This window comes from Odontomachus brunneus, unplaced genomic scaffold, assembly GCF_010583005.1.
Source record: "Odontomachus brunneus isolate Ranch 3 - 2012 unplaced genomic scaffold, Obru_v1 Obru_scaffold_007, whole genome shotgun sequence".
Lineage (NCBI taxonomy): Eukaryota > Metazoa > Arthropoda > Insecta > Hymenoptera > Formicidae > Odontomachus > Odontomachus brunneus.
Window position 1 is genome coordinate 873,319 of NW_022639457.1, and position 9,977 is coordinate 883,295.

The following is a 9,977-nucleotide window of genomic DNA, read 5'->3' on the forward strand; positions in this document are numbered from 1 at the left end:
CATTTAAAAAAATTAATGTGACCTTGACCTGACCTTCGCTACGCAACCCAAGGTCAAACTGATGTGATCAGTAAATACATCTTTTTAAACGCCACAACTTTTGTCTGAAACATTTTTTTGTAAAACTTATATTTTTCCTGATATTCGGGCGTCCCGGTACTTTCCGAACACCTTGTATAATATACTACATATTTTTTTAGATATAATTTGTTTTTCCGATTCACAGCGATATACAGAATGTTTGTGTATTATAATATGGGCTGAAAAGTCGCGTGAATAAATAAAGATTTTGTGTTACAAAATCATTGAAAGTAAACATTCGGGGTAAGAAAGGCTGACTGCATTCAGCAGATAAAGTTACTTTGCAACTGTTGTGAATCTAATTGCTGCGGATGCTCTTAATCTTAGCTTAATCCAAGAGCATATACCGATCAGATTAACGAATTGTACAACGGTTGCAAGGCAGCTTTCTCTCTGCTGTAAACGCAGCCATTGGCTGGTAAGAGTTGTTGCTTGTTGAGCGCAATAATTTAAATCTAATAACGGGAAGCTGAAAATGTTCGACGGTATAATGTACACGTCGGCATTTATTTCCAGACTTTTAATTTACGTAGAGTACTGCATAATAATCAGCTACCACCGCGTTGCGACTCCGACCGTTTATTCCGCGAATAATATTTATCGCCTGAATAATTTATTTTTATATATTCCAAGAGTGTGTACGCCCGCGCGAAATGGGAATCACAATTATTGAGTTTTAATAAATATGCGTACACTACGTACGTATGTACCTCCTCGTTTCTAGATATTGAAAACGGATGTAACGCACGCGTGCCGTACGTTCAGTGTATCGCTCGCAATTAAAATCCTCTTTCGCAATTTGTGAATACGTAATTATTCTAATTATAAGAGATGGAAAACAAATCCACCACGATAAGCACTCCACGTATTCCAAGAGCGTTACGTAGAAACGCTCACAATTTACGTACTCAATGTCATTCGGATTATATGTGCAATGCGCTAAGATACATATTTTATACTTTTCCACGAGTAGAAATTTCCCAGCTAACGTAAAAAACGATATAAATTCCGCGAGAAAGTAGTTAAACATCAATTCTCGTAGATCGTAAAGAAACATTGCATTAATGATAACCAAAACACACTAAATAAAGTATATCATTAGTAATATCCAACGATAAACTCGGTTATCATGAATAATGTCAATATCCATTCAACAGAATGAGTAGAAGTATATTTTATAATCGTGCATTGAGAGAAAAAGATATTTAAGGAATAAAGAACATTTATATACTCGGTACTAATAAACATATTTACTGATACAAAATATTTTTCAAATAAGGCAATACATTTTCTTAAAAGCCCGATTCCTCATGGAAGCAATTTTGTTCTATTTAAATAGAAGAATTCAGATTCAAGCAACTATGTTATTGGTATATATATATCCACCAATTCAAAATTCTTTATTTCTTAAATATTTTCAATGTATTATGTTGATAAGACAAAAGATGCCATCTCTTTATATTACTCTTGTTTCATTCACGAATGTCAAGTAACTCGTGCACGCACGTGTCTAATTTGACTGCCATTATCACGAGAAACGTCGTTATTACTCCTTCGCCTGTTATCTCGATACATCGACACATTGACAGAAGGAGAGACTGAGGAGTGTCTCGATGATCGCACAATTGCGTTGCTCGCGGACCAATTCGTGACTCGTATCGAGACGTATCCCGGAATCTCAATTATAGACAGAGCCCTTATACGAAGGGCGCGCAATATACCGCAGATTCAACAGTCGTTGTAATCTGCGAGGCCCGCGACTGCAGGAGACACACGTGTGTCTATTACGAAAATTATATATGGAACATGGGACCGCGAGAGACATGCAAATATTATACGGTTGTAAATAGAGATGGGTAAGTTTAATCGAGATAATTGTGTCGGCGAGAAATATACGTGTGTAAATGCGATATATTTCCCAGCGATAAAAATAATAATCCGCAAATTATATATCGGGCATAATGAGTATTACAATAATTAACAGGCAAATAGTGCTCATATTGATATTTATGTCGGAAAATATTGTATTACCGGCAATCGCGTGCGCCGACTCTCGTCCCGGGTTAGGATAGGTTACGCGATGCGAATGCACCGGGCGCATCTTTCCGCATTTCGCTAATGGGTTTTCTCAACGTTAATTGCGACTAACGTTGACGCCACAGGTAGTCCAATTACGAAGAACTATCTTCATCGACCTAAAGTGGCTGCGCTACCATTAAGCCGGCCGCGCAAAATCCTCTTCGATTTGACCGGGGAAAGTTGACACGCGGGCGCGCGTTCATTAGCGATATGCGACGACTTCGCTGGTGGTGGTGTACGCCGTTAAAAAGACACAGACATTGTCGCAACGCTAATGACCCGGGCAGCCGTGGTCGTTCGGTGTCGCATACAGTGCACGTTTACGCGCTACGAATTACCGTAATTATCGCGGTTTTCTACCGAATTAGGGGTTCACCCGGCACTTGCGTTCTTTTCTCCCCTTCTCTTCCTCCTTCTCTCCTTCCCTCTCTAGCTCTCATCATTTCCTTTTTCTTGCCTCGTCGTAGGTCGCGAGGGACAGCAGAGGAAACGGGAAACGCAACTGACCCTGAGGTCACTCCGCGAAATTCAATTCCGTGCGTTTCCTCGTCGTCGTCGAGCGGGTAGGTCTCCTCTGGCGCAGCGCGTCCCTACAATTAAACTTCTCGACAATCCGTTCGCGATCAATTAGACGACCGGCTCGAGCGAATAATTTCCTGGAGCGTGTGCAATGTCCGTGAGAGCGTTGTAACGAAATTGGAAGATTCTGACGAGCCTCTCGGTCCCCACCCCCACTCAATTCGTCCGAGCGACTTTCCGTCGCGCGTGTTCTCCCCCTAAGAAACGACGACGACGACCCGGCGCCCCGCGTGGGCCGATAGAACAACCGCGCTCCCACAATGCCAGATTACGCAATTGACCCTCGTAATCGTCTCGAATCTCGGAGCCGCGATCATTTGAATCTCCTCGTACGTCGAGAGGAGTAATAGAATTTCTCGGCACCCTAAATCGGATTCATTAAACGTGATGTTCGCCGAGGAGGTGCCTTTCGGACGGGACGCGCGTGTACGCGAACGGTGACGGATAAGACGGATTACTTGGTGAAAATTGCACGATTCGTCCGAAAATTGTCGAGCGAATTTCCGGATGTGGACCGAGCAAATCAACATTCGTGCGACACAATGCGAGTTACTCAACCCTTTGGAGCACAATGATTTCATCGTGAGATCACCCACACGCAAAAAAATTATTTAGTAATATCAGCTAAACCGCGGTAGCTGATTCAAACTTAGTCAAAAGGCTAATCGTTTAGCTGTCACTGTTAAGAATTGGCTATGACAGCTAAGATGCATTCGCTATGAAATACAAATATATTAGGTGACATTAAAAATACACATTATTTCAAGTAGCTAAGAAAATGGCAGTTATTCCTAAATTTCTTATCGTATGCATATATTAAAGAAGTTTGCGGTACAGCTACAATCATTTGTCACAGTCATTTATTTCTAGCAGCTAATATTTCTCGCTGTTTAGGGCCTAAGTTTAACAGCGAATAAATTTAGCTTCGGTAATATCGACATTAGCTATTCCTATTTCAGTGACACATCTTATCTGCTACAGTTATTTTTTAGCTCTGGAAGCTAAGGTAAACGTCCTAGTGATTGAACGTGTACCGATAATTGGATTACTAATAATATACTTGTTAAGATGCTTATCAATAAATGAAACAAAATCACAAAGTAACTAAATATTTCTTTTTATTTATTATATTGTTTTGTATATTGAAAAGCATTGCAACAAAGAAAAATACAAAACCAATATGTCAATCATTGGAACATGTATGTATGTTCGACCACTAATTTACCTTAGTTCTTTTTTTGCGTGCATTAGAACCAAATTATAGCTTCAGACATAGTGATTTCGCAACAAAACCATCGCTCAGCCTTTATATAGTGATGAAAATATTTTATTGCACAGTGGTTGCACGGTGAAACCACTCCTATTCTGTAAAAATAGGAAAATAGGAAGAATCAATTTTAAAAGGAATGATCTCTGGAATTGCCATTCTAGACATGTAACATGAATGTCTTATTAGAATTCGAATTGGAAAGAACGATTGGTATTTCAAATAACTCATCCGGCACTTAATAATAAACGCGCATAAATGGGAGAGGGAGGGGTTTATGGTAAAATAACGCGCCGCGAAACAATGGAGTCGTCACGAGCGAATCTATTCTTGCGCGCTCGATTGCATCAGTCGATGAGCAAACTGGACTGATTTGTAACGGTATTTTAGTAACGTCGCGATATTGCGCGGGGCATTAATCATGACTGTAACAATGAAACCTGTTGTTGGTCGTTCGAAGCTCTTAATAATCATACGGTACTGCTCATTGTGCTTGCAACGCCGCTTGTCGACCGCACGTGTCGCGTTAATTATTCTTTAGAGTACCCGCCTTCATTTGATCCGACACATTGTTTCGTTCAATCACATCTTTCGCATGTTTACGATATCAATGCAAAGAGCAATTAGTGATGTATGGATTATTGTTTGGTGCGCCGTGTAATAAAACGGATACGAAACGACTATCGCGTTTATACAACATTCGCACATTATTTACCGGATACACGCGCATACGTACGCGTTTACATACGTACGCACACATGCGTTAACCTTCCTCCACGCACAAACAGCAAAAAACGGCAAAACGCGCACGAATGGAATTTTTGCGGTCATTGCGAAATCGAATGTCGCTCTACGTGGAAACACCATTGCGCGAAGCTCAAGACTGCCGTTTCTTATCGAATGCTTTTCGGGTAATTCTTTTTTTTCTTCTTTTCCTGTCTTTTTTTCCTTTTGAAGAGAGTCCCTACCTGTTGCGGCGACTACGTATCTATGAGAGAAATACGCTACGTTACACGAAACTACGCGGCTTAAAAATACACGATACAAGCGAGAAACTCAGTCTTCAGCGTTCGAGCGATGGACCTGAGCGCAAACATTTATTATTTATATCCCGAAAAGTTAGGTTCTGTTTATTGTTTCTTTTTGTTTTGTTAACAGTCAAATCGCAAACGCACGACCCACGAACGGCCCGATGCTCGAAAAACTCGCGGCTCGAAAAACTCGCGGATAGCTCCCATTAATAAAAAAAGGCGAGAAAGGCGAGAATTTGAGGTAGAAGTTGCGAGAGGGTGCCAGGAGGAGCGAGGGGGGAGAGGAACGAGAAGGAATTAGCGGATCGTGCGTGCGCGCGCGCGCGCGCGCACGCACGCACACACCCAGCCGAGCGTGCAGAGCGCGGCTCCTCTACCGCGCGACGGCGAGTAGTAGCCTTGAATTTCGCGTTAAATAGAACGTACTGTGCGGCGAGTCGTGGTATCTCGTTTTCGCGCCTGCTAATTGCCGCATTCTCGCAGAATTATAATTAATTCTATTTAACAATCCGTTAAATCATCGTCGCGCGTGCGAATGTAAATGGCGCGCCGCTCACACGTCGTAGTTGACCGCACCCTTCGTTCGGACGCGAGCGAACGCAAGACGGACTTGCTCTCTACACCTGTGCAATCGAAAAATAAAGAGATAACGACGAGAGCGAGAGAACAAGAGAAGACGAGGGGAGGGGGAGAGAAAGAGAAACGCGTGTCGACGTCGGAGATTGCGGTGACAATCATTTTCGACCGCTAACGTTCGCTGCACGAACCACTCGTGCGACAATTGTCCCAGTTGTTCGTCAGGGTACTAGAGAACCTTTTTGTCAATTTCACGTACACACCGGCGTTACATTTAGCACTCGTGTCGCCGATGTGCGACGGTGAGTCCGGCAAGCAGTCGAATGTTTAATTAAATACAATTTAAAATACATTTCGTTTTGCATTAAATGAATTCATAATCGGTGCCCGTTGCGAACTTTACGATTTGTAATGCATTTAATAATTTCGATCCTGATCGCGCGCGCGATAAGCTGCATTTTTCATTTATTTTTCACGGTATTTAACTCGATGCGCTTTCGTTGCCATTGCGATTGTCATGGTAACGAATAATTAAGCGTAGTATCTAATTCCCTTAAATGCATTTGCGTAATCCAAAATAATAACATAACGCGTATAAAGAATGAAATGAAAAACGGAAAAGGACAACACAAGATGCATGATATAAAAGCAATTTTTATTGAAACGGGAAAAAAAAGGAAACAAAAATATTACCTCCTCTCCTACTTTATACGCGTAATTTTCAGCTGAATTGATATTACAAAAACTCAGAGGGAAACTAAATTCGTAAACTGCGATATTTCGGAAGCCTACACACAGAAGTATACATAATTGCTTTCAAATAAATGTTATTTGTTTCAAATATTTCATAAATATTTCATAAAATTATATATCCGTAAATTCATTTCAAATTCATCATAAACATCAAATTTATTTAAAATATATTCTAAATTCTAATAAATTTAGCATTTTAATAAATAATATTAAAGCAAAAATTTAGTTACTTGCTGTATAAAATAAAGTTAACTGTTTCTTTGATATGGTTTTATATGATATTCTTGTGAAGAGAATAAATTCTTCTTTTGAGTAGATGATAATGAGATTTTCTAGAATTTATCATAAGTATATTTTAAAATTATTATCAAGAAAATATTCTTTGTTGAAGATAAAAATAAATTTCTTAAGAAAAGAGAAAGAAAAGAAAAAGAAAACAAAATAAAACAGTAGATGTGCGAATGCGGTCGTGGCTTGACCGCTGCACGCTGACGAATACTTGGTTGCGCAACTTGCAACTGGATTGAAGAAATGCTCTCTATCTGTCTTATTTCACTGTCCAACTCGCACCGGTGCGAGCAAGCCAGGCTTTGTAACTCGCAGCCTCGATGACATGCTAGCTTTTTTCCACATTCGTAGTAACCAAGAATTCACTGGCTTGCTCTCACTTGAGCTTTTTTGCGATGTTTTCTAACAAACCGATAGGCTCTTTCGGGACGTGGTCCTCGCGCGAGCAGACATCAGGTCTCGCTTACGTGATTAGAATGTTCTACAATATTCCTGTTATTATTATTATCTTATTATTATTGTTATTATCTTTAAACGAGAGTCTCGCGCTGAGATCACGTATCGAACGCGTAATCTCGTGATCCAGAATTTTCTAAGACAATTTCCGATGGTTCGATTCCCAAACAGTAGAAAAAAAAGAACTAATAAATTAATTTTCTTGGCAGTAGAATGATACTTTTCTATGTGTACGGCTTCTAAATTCAGAAGTCTATCCCAATGTTTATGAAGTCTATCTCTATGTTTTCCCAAGGTACAAGTATCCCAAGATATTTTCGGAATGCAAACAATAAACAAAATGTCCATGCAGGATTTGTATCTCTTATTGTCTATTATCCTTTACTTTTATTATCTATCTCTTATTGTCTATTATCCTTTACTTTCATTATCTATCTCTTATTGTCTATTATCCTTTACTTTTTTTTTTACTTTTTGTATTATATTACAATACTTTAGAGTCTGTTATTCTTAGGGAGGTTGAAATGTCAAGACATTAAATAAATGTTTTATGCAATGTGCTTTGTTTTTACATATCGTTTAATTGATAGAATTCATTGGATTTGTGTTCGAAAATGTCGAAATAGTGAAGCTTATATGATATTTTAAAATTTGATACGCGCGATGTAATTTGCGCCGACATGACGTATAAGTAGCGAGGGTGCAATTTGCTAATCGCGTCGCTGCGAACCGAACTTGAAATATTCCGCGAATTTCGTTCGGCCCACAACATCCGCCTGTATGAGTGTTGCCGCAGGCGCGTTCGCTGCAACATTGACGTGAAATTGCAGTTCATATCTCAATGCTCGCGTATAAATATGTAACAGGATATAATCGCACTTTCGGTATTTGCTTAATCCATATGTTTATTTTTCGATGGGATCTCATTAACTGAAGTCACAGCGCAGCTTGGTGCATGACGATTCACACCTGCGTCGCGCAGTAACTTATCGCGCTTGATCAATAAAAACATACATTCGAACAAAAATAACGTATCTCACACCTCTCGTAAGAGGAAAATAAGGTAAAAATATGAAAAATTGTGTTATAGCAGACGTCGTCTATCTCTTTACACAAGATGTCCCAGTTGTATTCTGTAAATTTCTTGCAGTCTTTGACTCTTATAGAGTGAATTTTTCACTCTAATTCGTTGAATGAATATTTTTATACAGAGGAACATATTCACTCCAATCGATTAAAACATTCGCCCATGGAGTTAGACTCCACCCTAATCTTGAGTGAGACATTCACTCTTGTGGTTGCGAGTGACAGTATTCTTATTATCGCCTCAAGTGAAAATACCGCCGTTTTTCACTGGTTTTGAGTGAGGGTTCACTCGAAGAAATTCAGAGAATATTCCTGTAATATTTTACACGCTACGCAGAAACACATTTTACATATGCGTACATATGTAAAATATCAAACAGATTTGGGAGATCCATTTATACGTACTGAACACGCACACGTAGTCTGACAGTAAAGGAACTAGTGTAATAAAATGTACGCGATGGGATAGGGTTATTTATTCAGCGTGTGTTCTTCACCGTTATCGGTTACCTGGTCGTGTTTCATTTCGCTACAGACAAATTGTTCTTATCCGATCAAACTGGGGTAACAGCGGAACTAGATGTATGGAGTCGTGGTATCGGACTAGCGTATGAAGCTCGAGACGAGTTCATTGATGCTGAAAACGCCGAGAACTCGTATCCGCGAGCTATCCTCCCCGCACACGGAAAAACTGAATTCGGCGACGTGGAAGATCAAAGTTCCGGTGGAGAGAGAAGAATACGCGTCGCGCCGTGATGCAGGTGTAAAACCGTGTGTCACGCCTCGCCGGATGTCTCCGGTAGGAGATCACCGGTTCTAGTTGGAAAGTATTTTTCTGACGGCGTTGTATTCGTCGAAAGTGCGCGACTCTCGTGAGCGAAAGCGGATCGAGACGGGGATCCCGGATGAGTTTGTAAGACAGAGCATCCGAATATCTGCGCGAGAACGAAAGGGGAATGAGAGAGAAGGCAAGAGAGCGAGTGAAGGAATGCGTTACTTTCGTGAGCGCAACATCGACTGCCGTGCACTACGTATCTTCTTACCGAAAATACTCTCGTTAGCGAAATGTAGCCACGTCATTTCGCTGTATGTGTCGAGAGGAAAGGTGAGAGGGCGGTGTATGAATCACACTTTAGCGCGTATCGAACGATACGAGCACACACTTACGAAACAGTCCATGCTATGATACGGACGCATTAAGGGGACAATACCGTTTCTCTGGTCAAAAAAATCGATTTTTCTTTTTTACATTTTAAACTATGTATTTTAAAAAAATCTATTCTTACTTATTGCATCGAAAAATTCGAAAAATTGCGTAAATTACAGTTTATTATTCGAAGCGGCGCGCAAGTCAAAAATCCGGCGCTCACCGAGTCGTTTAAAATTTCGTCATATATGCGGTCCACGAAGATCCAATGAACTCTAGGTAACAAAAGAACGACTCAAGTGTGTTTGCTTTATGGGCCTGAAATTGCTGATTAGATTGAAACTTACGTAAGTATTAGAAATATAAACTTAAATAGTACTCGAACTTTAAACGCGTTTTTCTCAAAACGATTTTTCTCTAACTGGCGCGCACGAGACAAACTGCTGAACCGATCAACTTCTGCCTATAGCTACATATTCAAACCATGTGCTATTTTTGTCCGAATTAGCGAAATTAAAATATTAATTTTTATAAATACAAATATTTATATATACAAATTAAAATATTAATTTTTCGTATTTATTTTCAATGAAAAACTGTCGATTTCTAAAGCAATTTCTCGGACGTTTTTTTT